Here is a 9,498-nt window from a genome sequence, read left to right on the forward strand (position 1 = left end):
GGTCACCTCTCCCGACCAATCCGCTCTCCCCCGTCCCAGCGCGGGCCCAACGGGCGGCTGCGCGCGCTCGGCCGGCCCCGCCCCCTTTGGCGCGCCGTAACTGACAGCGCTTCCCGCCAATTCCAACGGCCGCCGGGAGCGCGCCGGCCCCTCCCACGCCGGGGGCGGGGCGGCGCTCGGCAGCCAATCAGCGCTCGGCGGCGCTCGGAGCGGCGGCCGCCGCAGCCAATCGCGGCGCGGGCAGGGCGGGGGCGCGGGGCGCTCCGGGTTCGCTCTCGGGCTCCGTTCGGGGCCCCCCCCACTTTCTCTCCGCGTTCCCCCCCCCCCCCCCCCTCCGCGTCCCCCCCCCCCCCCCTTCGCGTCCGTCCCCCCCCCCCCCCCCAGCGGGTTCTTCGCTGCGAAGAAATGGCGGCGGCGCCGAGCGGGGCCGGGGAGAGGCTGTGAGTGCCCGGGGGGGCGGGGGGGGCGGGGGGGGGGGGGGGGAAGAGGAGGAGGAGGTGAAGGGGGGGGGGGGGGGGGGCTGTAAATGGAGAGAGGGGAGGGGGGGGTCCCGCCGCTTGTTTTCCCGCGCGCGCGCCGCCGCGAGACCCCGCGCGCCCCCCCCCCCAATTTCCCGCCCCACGGCCCCCCCCCGTTTCCCCGCCGTGCGCGCGCGCCCGGGCGGGAACGGGAGGAACGGGGAGGGGAAGGGGGGAGGGGGGGGTGTGAAGGGAGGAAGGGGGGGGGCGGGGGGGAGGGGGGGGGGGGACGCGCTCCGAGTTGCGTCACAAACGGCCGCGGCCCCCCCGGGAACGGGAGCGGGGACGGGAGCGGCCCCCCCGGCGCGAGACCCCCCCCCGAGTGCGCCCCGAGAGCGGGAACCCCCCGAGGGGGGCGTGGTCTGGGCCCGATCCCCCCAATGGGGACCCCTTCCCCCCTTTCCGTGTCCTTTCATGGGGACCCCCAATGGGGACCCCCCCTTCGCAGGCCGGGGAATGGCGACCCCGCCCCCTTATGGGATACCCCCCCCCAGTCGCGGTGCACCCCCAAAACCCGAAAACACCCAAAAAGCACTGAATTCACCCCAAGACGGAGCTCGGGGGCTGCGCCCTGAAATAGCCCGAATCACCCCAAAATGTTTGCGGCCGCGGCGCCCCAAAACACCCCAAAAGAGCCCAAATGAGCCCAAAACAGCGCTCGTGCGGGGCCCAAAATGCCCCGAATCGCTCCAAAATGCTCCCGGCCGCGGCGCTCCCCTTGGGCCCCAAACCAGCCCAAATCACCCCAAAAATGTGGCCCGGGGGGTGCCCCAAATCCCCCAGATTGCCCTGAATCCCCCCAAAACGCTCCCGAGCGCTGCGGCCCGGAGCAGCCCGAACCACCCCAAACTGCGGCCCTCCCGCGGTGCCCGAATCACCCTGAATCGCCCCAAAATCCGCCCCGTCCGTTGTGCCCCAAAACCCCCCGATCGGCCCCAAAATGAGCCTGAGCCCATCCCAGCCGCGGGGCTCCGAAACAGCCCAAATCGCCCTGAAACGCCCCCAAATGGGGCCCAAGCCCTGGGAAACACCGAAAGCAGCCCCAAATTCCCGCCCAACGATCCCGAAAGTCCCAAAATCCCCCAAATCGCTGCTCCCGGTGCCATGGACCCGATCCCGGCTCCGGCCGAAGCATCCCGGTGGCATCGGGATGAGCCCGACACCTGGAGCATCCCATCGGGAGCATCCATTGGGAGCACCCAATAGGGAACATCCCATAGGGAGTATCCATAGGGAACATCCCACAGGGAACATCCTTAGGGAACATCCCATAGGGAGCATCTGTAGGGAACATCCCATACGGAACATCCCATACGGAACATCCCATTGGGAGCATCCCTAGGGAGCATCCCATGGGGAACATCCATAGGGAACATCCCATTGGGAGCATCCCTAGGGAGCATCCCATGGGGAACATCCATAGGGAACATCCCATAGGGAGCATCCCATGGGGAGCATCTCATAGGGAGCATCCATAGGGAGCATCCCATGGGAGCATCCATATTGAACATCCCATAGGGAGCATCCCATAGGGAGCATCCCATGGGGAGCATCCATAGGGAGCATCCCGGTCCCACCAGCTCCGGGCTCCATCCCCATTCCCGGCCCCACATCCAGCTCTTCCCGGCGATCCCACATCCCGGAGCTGGCGCTTCCCGCCCCGTGTCCCATTGGGGCTCACCCCAGGGGGGTCATTATGGGATGGGCCCGGGGGGGGAGCCTCTGTGGGGCTGGTTTAGGGGATCCCCCCATGGCCCCTAGGCCATATCCATGGTCCGTGACCCATGGCCTGGGTCCGGATCCGGGTCCTGTGTCCCGTATCCGTCTCCCCACATCCCATACCCCATGTCCCCATCCCATATCCCACATCCCACACCCACATCCCGTCCCCTTATGCTATATCCCGTATCTATATCCCTTATTCCGCATCCCATACCCATGTCCTGCGTCTGACATCCCTTACCCCGTATCCTTATCCCTTATCCCATACTCATATCCCATGCTCTATATCCTTATCCCGTATCCCACATTCCATACCCCATACCCATATCCCTCATCCCATATCCCATACCCCATACCGCACACCCTTATCCCGTATCCCACATCCCATACCTGTATCCCATATCCCATACCCACACTGCACCCCTGTATCCCGTATCCAATGTCCCACACCTGTATCCCATACCCCATACCCCACACCGCACCCCCGTATCCCATATCCTATATCCAACGTCCCACACCGCACCCCGTATCCTGTATCCAACGTCCCACACCGCACCCCCCGTATCCCGTATCCAACGTCCCCACACCGCACCCCCGTATCCCATGCCCCGTATCCAACGTCCCACACCGCACCCCCGTATCCCATATCCCGTATCCAACGTCCCACACCGCACCCCCGTATCCCCTATCCCGTATCCAACGTCCCACACCGCACCCCCGTATCCCATATCCCGTATCCAACGTCCCACACCGCACCCCCGTATCCCATACCCCGTATCCAACGTCCCACACCGCACCCCCCGTATCCCATATCCCGTATCCAACGTCCCACACCGCACCCCCGGTATCCCATATCCCGTATCCAACGTCCCACGCCGCACCCCCGTATCCCATATCCCGTATCCAACGTCCCACGCCGCACCCCCGTATCCCATATCCCGTATCCAACGTCCCACACCGCACCCCCGTATCCCATATCCCGTATCCAACGTCCCACGCCGCACCCCCGTATCCCGCATCCCAACCCCGTCCCGCCCTCCCCGCAGGGAGGAGAAGCCGGAGGAGCCGCTCTCGGCGATGCGGGAGCGGGCACCCAAGGCCAAGAAACTGAAGCGGGGAGCGCCGGGAGGAGCCGGAGCCGGAACCGGAGCCGGCGCCGCCGTCGTCGGAGCCGGCCGAGGCCGGCAAGGCCGAGAGCTCGGAGGGGGCGGCGGCGGCGGCGCCGGCGGCTCCGGAGGCGTCGGCGTCACCCAAGCAGCGGCGCTCGATCATCCGGGACCGCGGGCCCATGTACGAGGATCCCACCCTGCCCGAGGGCTGGACCCGCAAGCTGAAGCAGCGCAAGTCCGGCCGCTCCGCCGGGAAGTACGACGTCTACCTGATCAAGTGAGCCCGGGGCGGCAGCCGGGGGGCACCGCGGTGGGGACGGGCTGGGATGGGAGGCACCGGGATGCAGCCGGGATGGGGATGGGATGCGTCCAGGATGGCGATGGGATGGGGATGGGATGGGAGGCACCGGGATGCAGCCAGGATGGCGATGGGATGGGGATGGGATGCGTCCAGGATGGTGATGGGATGGGGATGGGATGGGAGGCACCGGGATGCAGCCGGGATGGGGATGGGATGCGTCCAGGATGGCGATGGGATGGGGATGGGATGGGAGGCACCGGGATGCAGCCAGGATGGCGATGGGATGGGGATGGGATGCGTCCAGGATGGCGATGGGATGGGATGCGTCCAGGATGGCGATGGGATGGGGATGGGATGCGTCCGGGATGGCGATGGGATGGGGATGGGATGCGAGGCACCCGGATGCAGCCAGGATGGCGATGGGATGGGGATGGGATGCGTCCAGGATGGGAATGGGATGGGAGGCACCGGGATGAGATGCACTGGGATGGGAGGCACCGGGATGCAGCCAGGATGGGAGCGGAGCATGGTGGGAGGCATTGGGGTGGTACTGGGATGGTGTCAGGATGCACTGGGACGTGCTAGTTGTGTACCAGTAGGGTACTGGGATGCATCAGGATGCATTGGGGCGCAGTAGCTGGATACCAGTATGGTACTGTGGTGCACTGAGATGCATTGGGATGCATTGGGGCGCACTAGTTGGGTACCAGTAGGGTTCTGGGGTGCACTGTTGCACGCTGGGGTGCATCAGGATGGTACCAGGATGGTATTGGGATGCATGGGGATGCTTTGGGATGGTACTGGGATAGCATCAGGATGCACGGGGATGATACCGGGATGCACTAGGATACAGTGGGATGCATCGGAGCGCACGAGTAGGTACCAGTAGGGTGCTGAAGTGCACTGCGATGCATCGGGTTGATATCGGGGTGCATTGGGACGCACTGATTGGGTACCAGTAGGGTACTGGGGTGCGCTGTTGTGCACTGGGAAGCATCGGGATGGTATGAGAATGGTATCGAGATGCATCGGGATATATTGGGGTGCACTGGAGTGCACTAGTTAGGTACCAGTAGGGTACTGGGATGCATTTGGCATGCTCTGGGTTGCTATGATTTGCGTTGGGAAGCACTGGGATGCATGAGGATGCATTGGGATGGTACCAGTAGGGTCCTGGGATGTATTGGGGTGTATTGGGGTGGTACCGGTAGGGTCCTGGGACGCACTGGCCCGTGCTCGCCGCGGTTGCCGGGCGCGGCGGCCGCGGTGGCTGACGTCGGCGCCGCAGCCCCCAGGGCAAAGCGTTCCGGTCCAAGGGTGGAGCTCGTGGCGTACTTCGAGAAGGTCGGGGACACCTCGCTGGGACCCCAACGACTTCGACTTCACCGTCACCGGGCGGGGGAGCCCCTCGCGGCGCGAGCAGCGCCCGCCCAAGAAGCCCAAAGGCGCCAAGAGCGCGGGCACCGGGCGCGGCCGCGGCCGCCCCAAGGGCAGCGGCGCCCCCAAAGCCCCCAAGGCGGTGGCGGCCGAGGCGGCCCCGCGCTGCCCAAGCGCGGGGGGGCGCTGGAGAAGAGCCCGGCCAAGCTGCTCGTGAAGATGCCGTTCGCGGGCGGCGCGCGCGGCGACGCCGGTGCCGGAGCCGCCACCACCTCGGCGCAGGTCCTGGCCGTGAAGCGCCCGGGCCGCAAGCGGAAAGCGGAGCCCGACCGGCACGGGGGAGCGCCCAAGAAGCGGGGCCGCAAACCGGCGGCGGGAACCGGGCCCGGTGGCGCCGGCACCGGCAGCGGAGCGGCGGCGTTGGCGGCGGCGGCCGAAGCCAAGAAGAAGGCGGCGGCGGCGGCGGCGCCCGCGGTGCAGGAGACGGTGCTGCCCATCAAGAAGAGGAAGACGCGGGAGCCGGCGCTGCTGGAAGCGGCCAAACCGGCGCCGGCGCCGCCCGAGCGCGGCCCCCGCGGCCCCCGCGCCGCCCGCGGCAGCCCCAAGGGTCGCGGTGGCGGCGGTGCCGCGGTGCCGGCGCCCGGCAGGAGGGAGCTGGGGGGGTCGCCGGTGCCGAGCGAGCCCCCCCCGGGCAGCCCCAAGGACAGCGGCAGCGCCGCCCCCCCCGGCGGCGCAGGACTGCAGCGGCTGCTCCCAGCACCGCGGCGCCGCGGCCGCCCCCGACGGCTGCGCCACGGCAAAGACTCCGTTGGGCCGGGCGCCGGGGGGGGAGCCCGAGCCCAAGGACGCTGCTTCCTCCTCCTCCTCCTCCTCGTCCTCATCCTCGTCCTCGTCCTCCTCCTCCTCGTGCTCGTCCTCGTCGGCGCCGCCGCCCCCTCCCCCGCCCAGCGCCGCGGTGCCGCGGCCGCCGCCGCCGCCCCCCCCCCGCGACGAGGCGGTCGACACCAGGACGCCTGTGCCCGAGCGGGTCAGCTGACTGTGAGCCAACCAATCACGGACCCAGGATGGACACATGGACCCACCCCGTCCCCCCCCATCGCCCCCCCTCCCCCCAGCTCCATCACCCTGAGCCCCCCTCCCCCATCCCCACCCCCCCCCCGTCTATGACCGAGAAGCACAGCGAGGGCCCCCCCACAAGCACTAAAGGGGGGGGGTGGCCCCGGGGACCCCCCCTTGATGTGGGGGGGGTGAAGGGGGCTCCGGGGGCCATGGGGGGGTCGGGGTCCGCCCCTCCCCCAGCGCCGCCGCTTCATTCGTTCTTCCAGTTCCGTTCCCCCGTTTTAGGTAGGAACCATTTGCACTAAGGGGGGGCCGGGGGGGCGCCGCCGTCCAGGTGGGGGCCAAGGAGGAGCCAATCGGGAGTGGTTTGGCATTGAGGGGATCCAGCGTTGAAGCCAATCAGGAGAGGGGTGTTGTGGCGGAGCCAATCGGGATGGAGTTGGGATCCACTCCGCAGCCAATCAGCAGGGGTGTTTGCAAGGGATGGGAGCCAATCGGGAGCTGCTTTCAGCTTGGCTGGGGTCCGGCCTGGAGCCAATCAGGAGTTTGTTAATGGGCGGGATCTGGTGTGGAGCCAATCGGCAGCTTTTGGGAGGGATCCACGGCTGAGCCAATCAGGAGCGGGGAGGCGGGTCCCATGTGGAGCGCTGAGTGGCTGGAGGGGGTTTGGGGTCAGCCAATCAGAGGGCCTCGGGGGCGGGCAGATTCTGGGTCACTCCAGTCAGTAGCCAATCAGTGGTGGTTTGGGGTTGGAGGGTGGACCTGGTCTCTGTCCAATCAGGAGTTGCGGTGGGTTGGGGCGGGATCTGGTCTGGAACCAACCAGGAGAGACGAGTCTGGAGCCAATCAGGGGAGACTGTGGGCGGGAAGGGATCTCGTTTAGAGCCAATCAGGAGAGTCTGTGACCTGACGGCGGGATCGAGTCTGGAGCCAATCAGGAGCAACCATTGGGTTTGTGTGCGTGTGTGTGGGGGGGCAGGATCCGCTTTGGAGCCAATCAGAGCCGGCGGCCGCTTGCGGCGGGCAGTGCTCCAGAGCCAATCAGCAGCGACGCGTGCCGGGGCAGGAGGGGGCGGGCAGGAGCCAATCAGGCGTGAGCGTGTGGGACCCAGCTGACCAATGGGGAGTCACTGGGGGAGGTTCCCAGCCCGGGGGGGCCCCCCCTTTGTTCTTCCACCCCCCTCCCCCCTCCCGGTCCCGGCTCCTCAAGGCAATACGGGGGGGATGGGACGGGACCCGCGGCGCCAGGGGCAGGAGGGGGCCCGGGGGGGGGGGCGGTCCATGGGGGGGGCCCGGGGGAGGGGAGGTTCCATGGGGGGGTGGGGGGGGTCGCACCTATTTATTCGTTAGTGGCGCGAGGAGATTTTGCCTTATAAATTTACATGAAACCCCCTCGGCTCTGCCTCTTCTTGGGGGGTCCAAGGCGCCGCCCCCCCTCCCCCCCCCATGTTTTTAGGTCCCCCCCCTCCCCCTCGGCGTCGCCAAGGCCCCCCCGGTGCCCCTCCTCCCCCCCCTCCCCCCGGGCTCTGTGTCTGTGCTGGAGTGATCTATAAATCTGTGTGCACCAATGGCTCTGCGCTTTATTGGACACCCCCACATGGACCCCTCCCCCCCGCGGTGGTGGGGAGGCAGAGCTTCCATGGGGACCAATGGATCCCAGCCGACCCCTGGGGGGGCGGGGTGACGTCACCGCATCCCAGGTGTGATGACACCGCATCCTGTGTGTGACGTCACCGCATCCCAGGTGTGATGACACCGCATCCTGTGTGTGACGTCACCGCATCCCAGGTGTGATGACACCGCATCCTGTGTGTGACGTCACCGCATCCCAGGTGTGATGACACCGCATCCTGTGTGTGGACGTCACCGCATCCCAGGTGTGATGACACCGCATCCTGTGTGTGACGTCACCGCATCCCAGGTGTGATGACATCGCATCCTGTGTGTGACGTCACCGCATCCCAGGTGTGATGACACCGCATCCTGTGTGTGACGTCACCGCATCCCTCACCCTCCGCTCTCCCTGAGTAGTCACCGGGGTGTCCCGGCGGCTGTGACGTCACGGCCGCAATGACGTCATCGCGAGGAGCGCGGCACCGCCCCTTTTTTGTCCCGCTTGATCCACGCTCAATATGGCGGCCGCGACACGGTTCGCCACGCTCAAGATGGCGGCGTGGGCGGAGCCTGCTCTTAAAGGGGAAGCGCCTGGAGCCGGAGCCGTTGATCCCATTGGTGCCCATGGCGCCGCCGGTGGCACCGGGGGGGTCTGGGGGCTGCCCAGCCCCATTGAAGAGGGATCTGCGGGTCCCGGTTGCGAATGGGGCGGGGGAGGAATGGGGGGTATCTGTGGGGTGCATTGCCCCGCCCCCCAAACCTCGTCCCCACGTGACCCTCCCAGGGCAGGGACCTGGCCTGGGGTCACGGAGGGGGAGCCCTCGTCCGCCAAGATGGCGGCCAGCAGAGGGCGCGGCCATGACGGGGGGAACGCTCCTTGCACCCATTTGCACCTCCCCTCCCCCACCCGCGGAGCCGCCGCGGGGCGGATTTGGGTCAAAACCCGCCCAAATCAGGGACTTTGACCAAAAACCACCATTGCGGGAGCGCAGCGCGCATGCGCGGCAGGAGGAGCGGGCTCTGCGGGGAGGGGTAACGGAAGCAACGCGCAAGCGCCGCCCCGCCCGTGCCGCCAGGGCGCATGCGCGCTGCGCGCCCAAGCCGTTAGGCGCCATCATCCGGGTCCCGGGAAGCGCCATCTTTGTGCCGGGTGGAGGAGACGCGTCCAAAATGGCGGCTCCCAAGCGCCTGTAGTCGCCGCTGCGGACGGGCCCGTCTCGGCCTTTGGGAGCGGCGGCGGCGTCCCCGAGAGAGCGGCGGCGGCGGGAGGAGGCGGCGCCCGGTGCCCGCGCGCGGCCGGTGCCTGCAGGTGCGGAGCGGGGCGGGAGCGGCGCGCAGCGGAGAGCGGCCGCATCCGGGTCCCGCGGCGGCCGCCATATTGGGCAGCCGCGGCCGCCTCCGCCATCTTGGGCCGCCGCATCCGGGCCTTGCCCGAGGGGGGTGCACGGGGCAAGGAGCGGGGCGTGGTGGGGGGGCGGGGGGCGCGGCCCACATCCCCCTTCCCGCCCCGGGCAGGCGCCGCCATCTTGCCCGCGCTCCGAGGAGGAGGAAGAGGCGGAGGAGGAGGAAGATCCGGGAACCGGGCGGCGCCATCTTGGTTCCCCCCATCTTCGAGCAGCGCGCCGCCATCTTTGTGACCCCCCTCCCCTCCTCCGCGCATCCGGGTACCGGAGCGCAGCCTTGGAGCCGGCCCGTTCGCGGGGCCGCACCCGGTGAGGGCGGGAGGTGCCGCGGCCGGGAGCGGGGTGGGGGGAAGGGCCCGAGCGGGCCGCGCCATCTTGGGGTGCGCCACCCGCGA

The 9,498-nt window shown here is 68.4% G+C and overlaps 1 pseudogene; it reads left to right on the forward strand.

Moving 5' to 3' along the window:
- Window positions 1-3,336: 3,336 nt before the first annotated feature.
- Window positions 3,337-6,391, forward strand: LOC133264629 (methyl-CpG-binding protein 2-like; annotated as a pseudogene).
- The last annotated feature ends 3,107 nt before the right edge of the window (window positions 6,392-9,498 follow it).

This window comes from Pezoporus flaviventris, unplaced genomic scaffold, assembly GCF_033815535.1.
Source record: "Pezoporus flaviventris isolate CSIRO_AGI_PZ_B2104156 unplaced genomic scaffold, CSIRO_AGI_Pfla_v1 ptg000898l, whole genome shotgun sequence".
Taxonomy (NCBI): domain Eukaryota; kingdom Metazoa; phylum Chordata; class Aves; order Psittaciformes; family Psittacidae; genus Pezoporus; species Pezoporus flaviventris.